General features: G+C 36.3%; 1 protein-coding gene across 3 annotated transcripts in view; it reads left to right on the top strand.

The window, feature by feature from the left end:
* The window catches only part of LOC129767750 (synaptotagmin-5), a 54,423-nt gene that overhangs the window by 23,231 nt on the left and 16,291 nt on the right, over window positions 1-14,901 (top strand). Inside the window, exons 1-2 of one of the 3 annotated variants that reach the window (XM_055768928.1) lie at window positions 9,194-9,243; window positions 9,321-9,648. The exons of the other annotated variants lie outside the window; for them this stretch is intronic. The gene's annotated coding sequence lies outside the window, so the exon portion shown is untranslated. Of the gene's footprint in view, window positions 1-9,193; window positions 9,244-9,320; window positions 9,649-14,901 lie in introns of those variants that run through there. 3 annotated transcript variants of the gene reach the window in all.

Genomic DNA, 14,901 nt, shown 5'->3' on the forward strand with positions numbered 1-14,901 from the left:
TACTGAAGTCAGTGTAAAGAGCTTGTACGTGTTTGCCATTTTCCATTACATTCAAAATAAAAGTCACAAATGTCAACAGATAAGTTGCAGCTGAGCGGCCTTTGAAGAAGCCATGTTGCATACACGTTATTCTATTCTTTACTTGTTGGAAGACTTTTTCATTCACTATTGCTTCGAAAAGTTTAGGAATGCAAGAGATAATGGCAATTCCACGATAATTACGTACGTCAGATTTAGCGCCTGATTTAAAGATAGGTACCAAAAAAGATTGTTTCCATTTTTCTGGGAATATTCCAGTTTGTAGTGACATATTGAAAATGCAATATAAGGGAAGGATGAGTTCCTCAGCCAGGTTCATCAGAAATACAGGTGCTATTCCGTCAGGTCCAGGTCCTTTCGTTCCATGGCATATTTCTTGTTGTGAACGATAGTTTACCGATATGTCATTTGGATATTCCGGTAAAAATGAAAAGTAGTCCCGATCGCGATTTTCTTCGGAAAATGTGGTATATACTTCCTGAAAGAAATTTGCAAAGAGATTACAAATTTCGTTCGAAGAATTCCCTACATCTTCATCGAGATGCATCTGCGATGGAAAGTTATTGCTTTTGTGCTTAGACTTTACGTAATTAAAGAATTTCTTCGGACATGATTTGACTTCTGTTTCTACCTTTCTATTATACTCTTCGTGTGCACTTTTAATGGCAAAATTTAGTTCTTTGGAAATATTCTGATATTCCAGCAAATTTTGATGACTTTTGTCTATTTTGTATTTTTTGTGTGCTTTTTGTTTTCTATTCTTTAAATTTCTCAATTGAGCGTTATACCAAATAGGATATTTGCTGGTTGAATTTCTTCGTCTTCTTTTCTTCGGCAAAAATTCTGATATTATGTTATTCAGAATTTCGTGAAGAATATGTACGGATAAGTTGACATCTCGTTCGCTGTTTAATAAAGTATGCCATTCTATGGCTTGTAGGCTACATTTGATTGCTTCAAAGTTCGTCTTGTTGTATTCCGGTACTTCTTCGTACTCCCAGTCGATGGGCAATTGTCTGTTATGTACAAAGATTGAGTATTCAATTGCTGTGTGAAATTTTTCATTTTTCCAAAGGGGAGTCATGGACTCATTCACACAAAAATCGTCGGTGATGTTAGTAAATAATAGGTCTAAATAATAATTTTGGGAATTTTTTACGTGATTGATTTGATTAAGACCGAGATGTGCAATTTCGTCAAATATATAATGAAGGGTTTCATTTTCCCCGACGACTGGAAGTAGAATGCATTCATTATCGTTATCGGGAATGGAGTCTACTTCATTTTGATTGAAGTCGCCATAGATATGCAATTTCACTTCTGGCTCTAGTTTTTCTGTAATTCGATTTGCCGTTTGAAAAAATAATTCATACGACTTTTTATTTGCGTGTTCGGGTGGGAAAGTGAAAGCAATGGAAAATGTTAAACACGTAGAAGCTGACTTCAGTGAAGCATTTGACCGCATCGACATTTCATTACTACTCTTCAAATTGCAGAAAATTGAAACGGAACAAGGACTCTAAAACTAGCTCAATTCTTATCTAGCAAATCGTGAACAAATTGTTCATTTTCAGAATTCTCTCTCAAAACCGGTAAAAGTCACTTCGGGAGTCCCACTAGACTCTCATCTTATTCCTCTTCTTTTCATTGTGTACGTTAATGACATCTCCTTCGTTCTCAATTGTATCAATGTACTTGTGTATGCCGACGACATGAAGCTTTTCGCGGAAATTGGAAATGAAAACGAAATCGAAGCATTCAAAAACGAAATACATGTATTCCATACTTGGTGTAATAAAAATCTACTAAAACTGAATGTAAAAAAATGCAATTCCATAACATTTAACAGAAAAAATCATGTACCAAATATTGTAATATGTCTTGGAAATCAAAATATTGAAAAATGTGAAATAGCCAGACATCTAGGCCTCGTCCTGGACTGTAAAGTCAGATTCATAGAACACTACAACTCTGTAATTAATAAGGCAATTAGTGTGTTAAGTTTTGTCAAATGCTTCTCACAGAACTTTCAGGACCCATACACAATAAGGCTTTCATATATCACATATGTAAGTCTCATTCTGTAATATTGTAACATTGTTTGGAGCCCATATATGGTCGTATATGAAGAACGTATTGAGTCAGTCCAGAAACAGTTTCTCTTATTTGCACTCCGTAAGCTGAACTGGACCTCATTTCTATTTCCTCCATATAAAGCACGCTGTATGCTCATATACATCCAAGCATTAAAAAGAACGCCGTAAAGGGTCTGGCCGGGTAAGGGAGTAAAAAGTGCCTTCAAACCAAATCACCAGCTGTATGGTAAATATTGTATAGGATATTAAATAAGAATTCTTGGCGGTTTATTTGAACATATAGTGAAAAACTATAGTGAAAAACGTGCCTTTTCGTTTATATCACGCCATCATCAAAAGCTTCGAGATAAAAATTAAAAAAAAAACTGAATGTGCATCTTACTTCGGTGTATCAAGAAAAATTACTAAAACAAAATTTCATCAAAAATTTAAGTACTAAAAAAAAATGTTGAAATCTTGAATGTTTTTCTTGTGATTTAGAGACTCAGTACTACTCTAATTCATATTTAAATGTGTTTCACAGCTTTTCTAGATATGTGTGATTTTTTTCAGTCTTGTCTATGATGGAAAATGCACCTTTTCGTTTTTTTCACGCCATTCTCAAGAGCTTTCAGACAAAAATATGAAAAAATACTGAACATAAATCTTACTAAGGTTTATCGATAAATAAACTTCAAACTTTTTTCTTCAAAAAATCTAATAATAAAAAAAATAAATACGCAGTACAAATTTTTTTTTTATATATTTTCTGACATTTCAAAATTTAGAAAAAAAATATAACTTTGAGACCCACTTCTGCTCTTATTTTTATTCAAATGCGTTCGTATATGTTTTTTTTCACATGTGGAGTAGTTTTTCCCGAATTTTAAAGAGCATTGTGAAACACAAAAATAATGTTCTTCATCGTCTGCATTATTATTTTTATTTTCTTGAAATCGATTATTTTATTATTTTTATACGTGGCCTTCAATTGAGAGATTAAAATAAACAAATAAAAATAATTCGGATTTTTAGAAGTGTTCTTAAATTTCGAAATGCCTTAAAATATATATATATTTTTGTACGGCGAAAAACACTCTTAAAATTCTGAAAAAAATCACATATACTTGAAATAGACGTAGGAAGAAATTTGAATACAAACTAAAGTAGTGCTGAATATCAAAATGAAAAAAAAAATAATTTGGAATTGAAATAAAATTTAATTTAAAATTTTTATTTAGTGTTTGTTTTTCTGATGAAACAATTGTTTGAAAATCGATGATAGATACACCTAAGTAAGATGTACTTTCAGTAATTTTTCATATTTTTGTTTCAAAGCTATTGAGAATGGTGTGAAAAAATCGAAAAGGTGCATTTTTCACCATAGATCCTCTGGTATACCATATAAGGACTCAAACATATGTTACTACTACCAAAATGTTTTATTTAGTACCCTATACAATATTTTCCATACAGCTGATGATTTGGATTGATTGGATTGGATGTATTGGATTGGATGACTTCCTTACCCAGCCAGACTCTTTAGAAATAAAAAAAAAAAATTTACCGCGCAACACTGAAAAAAATCTGAAAAAAATCACATATATCTAGAAAATCCATAGGAACACATTTAAATATGAATTAGAGTAGTACTGAATCTCTAAACCCCAAAAATTTTTTTTTCAAGATTTCAATATTTTTTTTAGTACTTAAATTTTTGATGAAATTTTATTTTTGATGATTTTTCTTGATACACCGTAATAAGAAGCACATTCAGTATTTTTTTCAAATTTTTATCTCGAAGCTTTTGAGAATGGCGTGATATAAACGAAAAAGTACGTTTTTCACTATAGATCCTATGTTAAACCACATAGGAGTTTAAATAAACCGTCAAAATTTCTTATTGAATATCCTATACAATATTTGCAATACAGCTAGTGATCTGGTTTGGGGGCACTTTTTACTCCCTTGCCCGGCCAACGTCTCTATCAATCGCATGATGCGTATATACAATCAGTACTGCAAAATATTTGACACAACAATGAATAAAAAACAGTACCAATATGTACGTTAGGAATAATATTTAATTTAAGAAAACATTGTAACGTTAACATATTAGGCTGTCAAAGAAGTCCTGCGGTATTTCCGCGAGGTGTCGTTGTAAGCGCGTAGTTCTAGTTGTATTCATTGTATCGAGTCATACTATAGCTTGTTGGAAAGGTATTTTTGCGCTATAATATAGTCCTTGACAGTGTCTTGTTTGGTTAAGTCGTTCGTGAGTTATAGTGTCGCAAATATGGAGCAAAATAAAGAGAAAATCCGACATATTTTACAGTACTACTATGACAAAGGCAAAAATGCATCTCAAGCTGCCAATAAAATTTGTGCAGTTTATGGACCCGATACAGTTTCCATTTCCACCGTACAACGATGGTTTCAACGTTTTCGTTCTGGTGTAGAGATCGTCGAAGATGCGCCACGCTCCGGAAGGCCTGTCGTCGAAAATTGCGACAAAATCGCTGAATTAGCCGAGAAGGACCGGCATAGTAGCAGCCGTAGCATCGGCCAAGAGCTGGGGATAAGTCATCAAACCGTTATTAACCATTTGAAGAAGCTTGGATTCACAAAGAAGCTCGATGTATGGGTGCCACACACGTTGACGCAAAAAAACATCTTTGACCGTATCGACGCATGTGAATCGCTGCTGAATCGCAATGAAATCGACCCGTTTCTGAAGCGGATGGTGACTGGCGATGAAAAGTGGATCACTTACGACAACGTGAAGCGCAAACGGTCGTGGTCGAAGCCCGCTGAAGCGGCTCAGACGGTGGCCAAGCCCTCATTAACGGCCAGGAAGGTTTTGCTGTGTGTTTGGTGGGATTGTCAAGGAATAATCTGTTATGAGCTGCTTCCCTATGGCCAAACGCTCAATTCGGACCTGTACTGCCAACAACTGGACCGCTTGAAGGTAGCACTCATGAAGAAGAGGCCATCTTTGATAAACAGAGGCCGCATTGTCTTCCATCAGGACAACGCCAGGCCACACACTTTTTTGGTGACGCGCCAGAAGCTCCGGGAGCTCGGATGGGAGGTTCTTTTGCATCCGCCGTATAGTCCGGACCTCGCACCAAGTGACTACCACCTGTTTTTGTCCATGACGAACGAGCTAGGTAGTCAGAAGTTAGCCACAAAAGAGGCCTGTGAAAATTGGCTATCCGAATTTTTTATAATAATAATAAGGAAGCGAGCTTCCATAACAGGAGTATTATGAAGTTGGCATCTCGTTGGGAACAAGTCATCGAACAAAACGGCGCATATTTGACTTAAAACAGATGATTGTAACTAATTTTATGAACAAATGAAAATTCAAAAAAAAAATACCGCAGGACTTTTTTGACAGCCTAATATAAGTATGTAGTCTACATTTTTGACGTAGGACTACGTCTTTCATTTCTATACTGGGGTGTAATTTCAATGTTCCGAAGACCAAAGCGTTACGCCGGAGAACGAGATTTTGAGCGTTAATAGCTCCTTAACAACTGAACAAAATGGTATGATAAACACCTCATTCGAAAGATAAAATGTCTACGTCTTCAATGCTTGTCACTTTTTGGTCCTAAAACTTGTTTCAATGGCCTTAAAATAGCTTTCAAAACAGGCTGTTAAGATCACATAAATCGGTATAAAAGCGAGTGTCGCTCGGAAAACCACTCAGTCATGATTGCGCAACGTTTGAATTACCATTGCTCGAATGATTGGATGTTTCCCTAACACAGACTTCAAAACCATGGAGCCTGCGGAAAAGGGCACTGCTAATTAGATGCAATCAGCGGGTACTTTTGTACTCGTTTGCGCTTTTTCAAATCAGGATGTTTCCCTAACACAGACTTCAAAACCATGGAGCCAAGGGAAATCGGCATTGCAAAGTAAATACAAGCAGCGAGTACTTTTGTACTCGGCTGCGTTACTGCAAATCGAAATGTTTCCCTATCACAGATTTCAAAACCATGAAGCGTGGGGAAATTGGCATTGCAAATGAGATGCGAGCTGGTTATCTGCATTTTTGCAAACCGGAATGTGTTTTCCCAACACAGATTCCGAAACCAATAGGTTGGGAAAATCGGCATTGCAGATCTCGGCAGTACTTTTATTTCCCCATGCATTTTTACATTTTTATTCCGGAATTCGTTTTGCTAACACGGTCTACAAAAGCGGGTAGAAATGCAACGCTTTGGCTCGGTTATTCAAGACTGCATATCCCTTCTTGGCGCCAACTCACTGAACTTCTACGCATACCGTTTGATGATTAGACAAAATGTTGATAACTATTTGCTGCTATAACTACTATCATAATGCATAATTTGACCTAAATTGGGATTTGTTTGCAATTGATTTTGTAAATGGTTTCATCAATTGAATAGTTTAATCAATAATTTAATCAATACATACGAAAGATAGCTCTGCGATTTCGTATCCAATGAGGAACATCCGATGCGAGTATTGCTAATTGAAAAAAACACAAATGATTTCTAAGTCAACGGCAGTCCTACGTCAACCTTACGGTTATATCATAGGTATAACCCATCCATAGTTTTTTAAATTCATCGATGGGACACGCACTTGCTAAGCAACACTACAATTCTTACGAAAATGGCTCTATAATAGGATCGGAAATAAAGGTTTTTTTTTGCGAGGTATTACTAAACTGCCTGAAAGATAATAAAAATATACAGCTGCCAATACCTACGGGTTCTACTTTTTGGAAACCATGTCGTTGCATTACTGTTTGATCAAATTTGAATGATGACAGCATCCCAAGTTGGGTTATCGAAGGCTATACATCTCTTGATGAATTTTCTTGTTCATTGTACCAGTAGGTACGGAAGCGTCACCTTTCAGTCCGAAACTCCTGATTGCTTACTTAACGAAGCTTTTTTTGGTAACTTCGCCTCCTTTTTTGTTATGCAGTTCTTCGCAGCACTCCGTCGATCGAACGAGGATTAAAATTCATATCCAAAAACGGTCTTCTAGTACGTTTCATCTTCCACAAAAAATAATTGGATTTTGTCAGCAAATTTTCGTGGAACTTCCTTGATAGTTTTTTTTTGACGTAGGACTATGTCTTTCATTAAGGGTGCCAAAACAGAAAACAGGTCACGTTTTTATGAAATAAAGTTCACGTTGATAACTAATTTTGCTGCAAATGAATTTTGACGATTTGCATACCAATCGAATCGGTAATTCTCTAAAATTTGTTTGATATGCTATGCATTACAATCCCATAATCTCCAAATAGTTTAAATTGATGAAAATTGGAAACATTCCCATTTTCCCATACATTTGCACTGTCCGTTTGTGTGCTTCCCTAACAGAGCTATCAATAACGGGCAACTTATGCAGCCACGAGAATAGAAACAACGAAGGGTGATAACACAAAGAGAATATTTGCGACGTAAACTCCACTCTGGCACAGTAAGTACCCTATCGCTAGCGTATTAATATTGCATAAATCTTAGAGGCGAATGAACTGCAAAGCTTGAAGCCTCTCAAAAACAAGAATGAAAAGGAGGAAAATTTTCACTTCCCGGTCATCGAAGCAACATCGTTGCTGGCGAGAGTCGAGTGGGAATGAATTGTTTTCTCATTCTGCTCATTTTGTGTCATCTTCGTTCCCCCTTGAGCTGTGGACGCGAGTGAATGTTTCACTTGCTGTGGATTTGGCATTTAAATCTGCTCCCCCCCCCCTTTCCGATGCTTTTTTAGCGGTTTTGATCGAGAATTCGTCAAACGGTCATTCTCGCGATGCATCTGTATGTTACCGTGGCGATGCACGGAACATGTCTATAGGTGCGATACCATTGGGGCAACACTAAACAACATTAGGCATGACAATTGATACTTGCAAATATTTTCATTATTGTTGTTTTTATGGGTTGCCAAAGATATACTGAAGGGGCTGAGGAACGTGCAATAACGGTGGGTGCTGGTTAGGGTGCCAATGAATGTATGGGAAAAAATCGACCCTAAAATTTCAAAAAGTTACTCTATACAAAATGTTTACCACCTCAAAAAAAAAAAAACTCTGCCAAATATCAGTTCAATTGGATTTAAAGGAGAGTGGCGCAAAGCGGTCAAAGTTGAGTTTTTTGAAAATCGAAAAATCACCCAAGCAAATCGGGGTTTTCGAAAGAAAATTTTTGAAGCCAAATGTCCTAAAACTGCTTGAAACGTCGAGATGTAGTGTCAAATCGAAAATTTTTTTTTATCAAAAATCGACTCTCTGGGTCTTTTTTTTCGGAGTACGAGACGAAACATAAGGTTTTAAGTGCCAATAAAAATAATTATCTCAATTTTTCATTCGGAAAATGTTGCGAAATGTTGATTTGCACGATAATATATCCTTTGCAAAATTTTAGCTCATTCGAACTTCATTTATTAGTGTCACGGACGTAAAAATTTGAGTTTTTTTTGAAAAACAAAAGATCACCCAAAATCAGGGGTTCCAAAAAAATTGTTAGTGCCAAATGTCTTAAAACTGCATCACTCGTCGAGATTTACTATCTTTATTGGTAACGAATGCGTAGTCCTACGTCCTAAGCGGTCGTTTCTTTGATACAACCCTCTACAATTTTTTCCTTCACATTTGATTCGATTTTGGTCTACTTAAACTAGAGAGCTGCATTTTCTGAAATCAAAAATGTACAAGGTCGACCAAGAGCTTCAAAGAGAACATTTGGTGCTCCTTCACGAAAGCTCTAATCAGAGACTGTTATCGAATGGCGACTCATTTTCATTACACAGAACGTCACCATATCATACTTTGAACATATTTTATATTCAACGTTGTCATTGTTCAACAAATGAAATCATGTTATGAGTTATGAGAAATGTCAAAGAATGACTAATTTGAAGTTATAATTCTCTCATATAGTTCAGTTTAATTTCAAAATAGGATCATGGATTCGTATCAATAAAGAAGTTTCGAGATTTCATCACTAGTCCATCATCGAAGGTTATCAACTTTTATGAAATGGCAAATCTTTACCTGTGCATAGGCTTATCACCGGAGATACCACCGAACATAGTAGTATGAGTAATGAAAACTCCATCAAAGAGACAGTAGTCCTAGGTAAGCTTATTATGCAAAGCTCGTAAATAACGTTATCTCGCTGACGGTTTTACTTCATTGCATTGCCATCTCCGCAGTTAACATGTCCCTGGTATCCGATCCATTGGAAACGCAGGCGCATCCCGACTGCTACGGAAATGGGCTTTGAAAAAAAGTGAAGTTCAATCCGTGTTGAGAGATGTGACATCCAGATCTGGGTGATGAAGTCCTCCGCTGGAAATTCAATTTCGGATGGTAACTGGAATTACAATGAAGTGACAGAAAGTACATAAACCGTGTGGTGTGCTTGGTGAAGCACGGAAGAAACTCGGTAGTGTCGGGTTAGAGAAAAAATAGCCAGTACAACGGGTGTGAATGTTTACAATTTTATAATGCTACTGGTTTTCTTATCATTTTATCTGCCAGGTATCGATGCTCGATTGCCAATCCTAATTGTGAAATAATATTGAAATAGTGAAATAAATGGTGATATAATTTATTGAAAATCATACAGAACATTGAAACTGCATTTTGTGTTAAGCCCAAAGCCGTTGAGTGAAATGATTTCATGAAACTAATCATCATCAGAGATAAATGTTTCTCTAGAGCAGCTTTTCATCGTCACCTTGAAACTTTGACTTCATCGAGACCAGAAACATTTCGGTGTGAAATGGTTATACTAGTTGCAAAAATCTAACAAGGCTATACATCACTTTTGCCAGACAGCATTGATTGACCCTTTCAATACTTATTGAGTCCTCAAGCTTGCTTCAGTTTGCGAGACCACCTTGAAAGCTACCGCGTAGAAGTCGAATAAATCTCACAGAATGTGCAAAGACAGCTTCTTTGATTGATGTCCTTCTTGTTTGGTTTGTGTGCATACACCTTTAATAGCTAAAAGAGATGGATTGGTTCAGTAGGGGTTTATGTACGATTACGTTTATAATGTGATCACACAAAATAATCTTGTGCTGCGATATGAAAAATACCAATGCATGGAATAATGTTATGAATTCATATTTGTATAGCAACGCTTCAATATTTTTTCCAATCTTCACTCGAAAGAAAATAAACACTCGATTTACAGTGTTTTTTGTTTAGTTCGCATTGCATTTTACTTGATTATCGAAAACACAGAGCAATACATCCGCCTAATATAATCCAGCTTTGGCATACCCACTAATTAATTGTAAACAGCGGTTTACAGGCTGCACGCTGGAATTAGCAATTATATTATTATGTAACACTGATTATAATGATGTGTTTATTTCGCATATTATGACCGATGATTATTTATCAGGTTACGCAGATAAATAATTATGGGAAAGCGGCAAAAGCTAAAGGTCGGTTTTTATTAATGTCATTATTTAATCAGAAAAGGGATACAATATTATGAATTTCATAATTCCATCTAATTATATTTGCGGTTGGGCGGAATCAACGCAGCGAATTTATCTGAAGATTCTCGCTGGGAAGTTCTGTACGTAGGACGAAAAAACTACGTGCGGTACATTGAGACACGCCACAACAACATTATTCTGTTGATCCTTATCCAGTCAGTTAATGTGCTATCATCAATATGGCGAGACGCAGTTTTTTCTCTACATAGTATCCTAATATATGTGATCAACAAACATATGTATCTATACATTAATCATCATCCACCCACTCACATGTTGTACTACATGACTTTGGGCTAAGTTTATTGGATACGTGATTGACTGAGTTGAGTTTTGATTGTAGCTCTGATTGAAGCTACTCTCATTACTGCTCTCGCAGATATGCAGCAAACCCTGGGGCAGTAGGGTCGGATATAAAATCTTGATGTGATGTATTACTAAGGGTTCTTTCGAAGATGTTTTGTGGCGTCTGTTAATAGGTATTTTTTCTGTTGAAAGAAATTCGTCTCCCTCCGATGTGATGCTTCTTACAAATGTCCTTCGAGCGAAAATAGAATACAACAAAAATCAGGGACACGTTGGCAGGGATTTGTATTTTCTATTGAAAGCGTTTGTAGGTGGTAGACCAAAGGTTTACTTTACAAAGTAATACGATTCTCCCTAACATAACACATTGTAGTGACAGTACCTATAAATTTCTTTCGCTGACGTTCTATTGATGTTCCATGAATACCAAACGATGCGGAAATGAATATGAAAAAAGCAATATTAAGTTTTGTTCTAAATTTGGAAATCGTATCGAAGCACTTCATTGACGAAGTTTACGTTTGATGAGAACTTATCTGGTAACAAAGTTCACTTTACGTGAAAGTTTACCAATGGAAGCCATTGAAAGTAGTCGAAGTGATGATCAAAAAGCGATTATATTATGAGAACATGCCAAAAAATCTCGATTGAAACTATTAGAAGTTTCATAAAATTTATTTATTGCATTTTGATCGAAGAATGTGGTATTCATAGAATGCGAACCTTCAGTGCCTTTTATCCAACAGTCAGGCTTACCTAACCTCTTCACGTTCCGATACCAGTGCCGGAGTATGACCACCGATGAATGCTTTACGTACTGTATACTGGTTGTGGCTCTCTTCCGATGCCGGTGTTGATTTGTTTCATTAGTCACAAGCAGGGTTGCCAACTATTATTCTCAAAAATCAGGAAGTATGGAAATGAAAATCAGGAAGAACTCAGAATAGTTTATATTGAGTTGTCTGGAAAGTTCGCGTATTTTTTTTTTGAAAAACAAAAGAATCAGGGCAGGCATACATTCAGTCAATTTTATATGTACACCATCTTTCTATCTATAAAAACTCAATTCTCCCAAATGTTTTCAAAGCTGTCAGCCTTGAACAAAGATTCTAGAGTGAGAGAAGTAAAGATTCCGCAACACTAAACCTCAATGTTCATTTATTCAATTGAGATGGCGGCATTGAGCTTCGTGTTCTGTCATTGTGATGGAAAAATCGTAATGAATTTTTCATTTGGAATAAACGTAAATGTTTCTATGGTAGTTAGACTCTCCATCCCCCTCTCTAAGGTGGGCTGCCATACAAATGCAACACAAATTTCTAAATTACTTGAGATTTAATCAAGCAAACGAAACCAGACGAGATTTTAGGATTCAATTAATATTTCTATGGTGGTTGGACACTCCTACCGCTCTCTGAGGGTGGGCTGTCATACGAATGGAACACAAATTTCTGCATATCTCGAAAACTAATCAAGCAAATGGAGCTTCACATTTGGCATGTGAAGGTTTTACGGGCACAAAACATTTCTATGGTGAATACACTCCTTCCCCCTCTCTAACGGGGCTGCCATGCAAACGAAACACAATCTTCTGCATAACTCGTGAACTAATCAAGCACAATTTGGGATGTGAGGGTTTTTGGATATGAGAAATGTTTCTATAATGGTATGACACCCCTCCCTTATCTGGAATGGAGAGGGGGTCCTATAAAAATATTACACATATTTCAACCAACAATGACAACTGAATATTTTCGGAAAACTCTGAAGGAAAAAAGGAAAATTCGGAAAATTTAATTCCCATATGTTCTACAATTACATAGTGACAAGTGCTGTTAGTCCATTTGATGTTTGCGCCAGCGAAATTGATCTTTGTTCGAAACTGGAAATGGATTTTAATGTGATGAAACGCACTCCTATATCTTCTATCTATATCAGAAAAGGATCGCCGGATGTGTTGATAAGAGCAAAACTCGAGGAAGGAATTATCCGTTTAGGGCTGTCTTTATTCTGTTGTATTTTCTGTATCAAACATTTATTCCATGTAACGGAGAAACATGTTATTTGCAAGTGGTTGAGAAATCTTGAACAAAAATTGTGTCTGAAAATAATCTGATATTATAATGATGAGTTTTGCTAGAAATACTAGGAATTTTATAGTAAAAGGTAAACTCACCGGTCGGATAGAAGATCAATCAACGAAGAGTTTTGCGATTGGACCCATGAACTTGCTTATAGTAAGAAAACGTGAATGTTTGAAGGTATTGATAACAAAAAACAAATTTTGGGCGAGACGAAGATTGCCGGGTCAGCTAGTTTTCCGTAAGAAATCAAGCATGATTCTTGTAAAAAGAATTATTTGTAGTATTTTTTCAAGTTTTTTACATATTTATATTTATGTTTGTGGCCACAAAAAAAATTCTAATTCAAAAGCCTGCGCTTTAAAATATATTCAAAGTAAACTCGTCTTGGCAATGCGTGACACCCTGCCAAAGACGAGTATATGAGACGAATGGGTTAGTAAATGACGACAACGTACCTCCGTTAACGCGAATTGCTTCGGAGTTGATATATAACACACGAAAGAAAGAGCATTCTTTGTGCAGACTTGAGAACTTTTTTTTTGAAACCATTATGACAGTTCTTATTTCTAATTAGGGAAACTTTGGTAACGATCCCAGTATATATTACAGATAATTTTTATTTTGATGAAGTAAATCAGTAAAAAATCAGGAAAAATCAGAATCATTTCAGTAAAATCAGGCAAAACTGAGAGTTTGTCAGGATATCAGGGAACGTGCCAAAAAGTCTGGTTCGCATGCTTCTGTAGAAGCAGCTAAAGGTTCAAGAACCATTCTTAATCTTCTTAATTCTTAACTGTTAATCTCTACACAAGTTTATCATATATCGAGATTTGTGTGCTCATTGTCGAAGCACGCATCGCGCACGCTCTTGTTCCGAGATACATTTCTGCCACAGGCTGTCCTATATTTGTTCCACTACGCCAGTATCTTCCTTTGACAACGCAGAAATATTTTCAATACTACACAAACACTCTCCATTGAACGGTAAGGAAACCGACGCAGTCCATCTTTTCATTGGTGCTGGATATGAGATATAAGAACAAGAAAAAAAAGTTACAGGTGAGTTACGACGAATTTCATGCCATCTTGACTGGCCGTTGGCAGAATCGTGTCAAATAGCAGTGAAAGTTGTGGATGTAAACACATGAGTCTTTTAAGCAATTTTGCATGCTTGAAATATTGAAAAAATAGACTACTTTTTGAAAAGTGATAAAAAAATTTTCTTGATTTTCTACAAAAAATAATAACCTAAAAAGTATGATATCTACAAAATTCTGGTCAGAGGATGTAGTAAATTACTCAACTTTTCACAAAAAAACACCAAAAATTTAAAAAAATTGCTGAGGAAAAAATCATTTTAAAACTTAAATTTCATTTTCCTCAAAACGTATCTTTTTAATATTCTCAAAAAACATATATGAATAGCCCTTCTAATTTCCAACAAGTCGTCCATAAAGGGCGTGTCACATCAAATTGCATCACGGAAAAAACGCTGTAGAAATTCGCCCAGTAGACCGATCCTTTTGAAAATTTTAGACAGTAAAATAAAAACTATTAAACAACTTTTGGCATTTTTTTTTATTCATACTTCGACCGTATGCTCGCACCTTCCTCTTTACCCCGTCCATAAGGTTCTGTACAACGTCAGGTTGTAGTTTTTTTTGAATAGAAATCCATTTTCTCTTGAAGTCCGCCTCCGATTTGACAACTTTTGGGTTCTTCCGGAGGGCCTGCTTCATAATCGCCCAATAATTCTCTATTGGGCGAAGCTACGGCGCGTTGGGCGGGTTCATTTCCTTTGGCACGAAGGTGACCCCGTTGGCTTCGTACCACTCCAACACGTCCTTTGAATAGTGGCACGAAGCGAGATCCGGCCAGAAGATGGTCGG

This window comes from Toxorhynchites rutilus, chromosome 2 (genome assembly GCF_029784135.1).
Source record: "Toxorhynchites rutilus septentrionalis strain SRP chromosome 2, ASM2978413v1, whole genome shotgun sequence".
NCBI classification, from domain to species: Eukaryota; Metazoa; Arthropoda; class Insecta; order Diptera; family Culicidae; genus Toxorhynchites; species Toxorhynchites rutilus.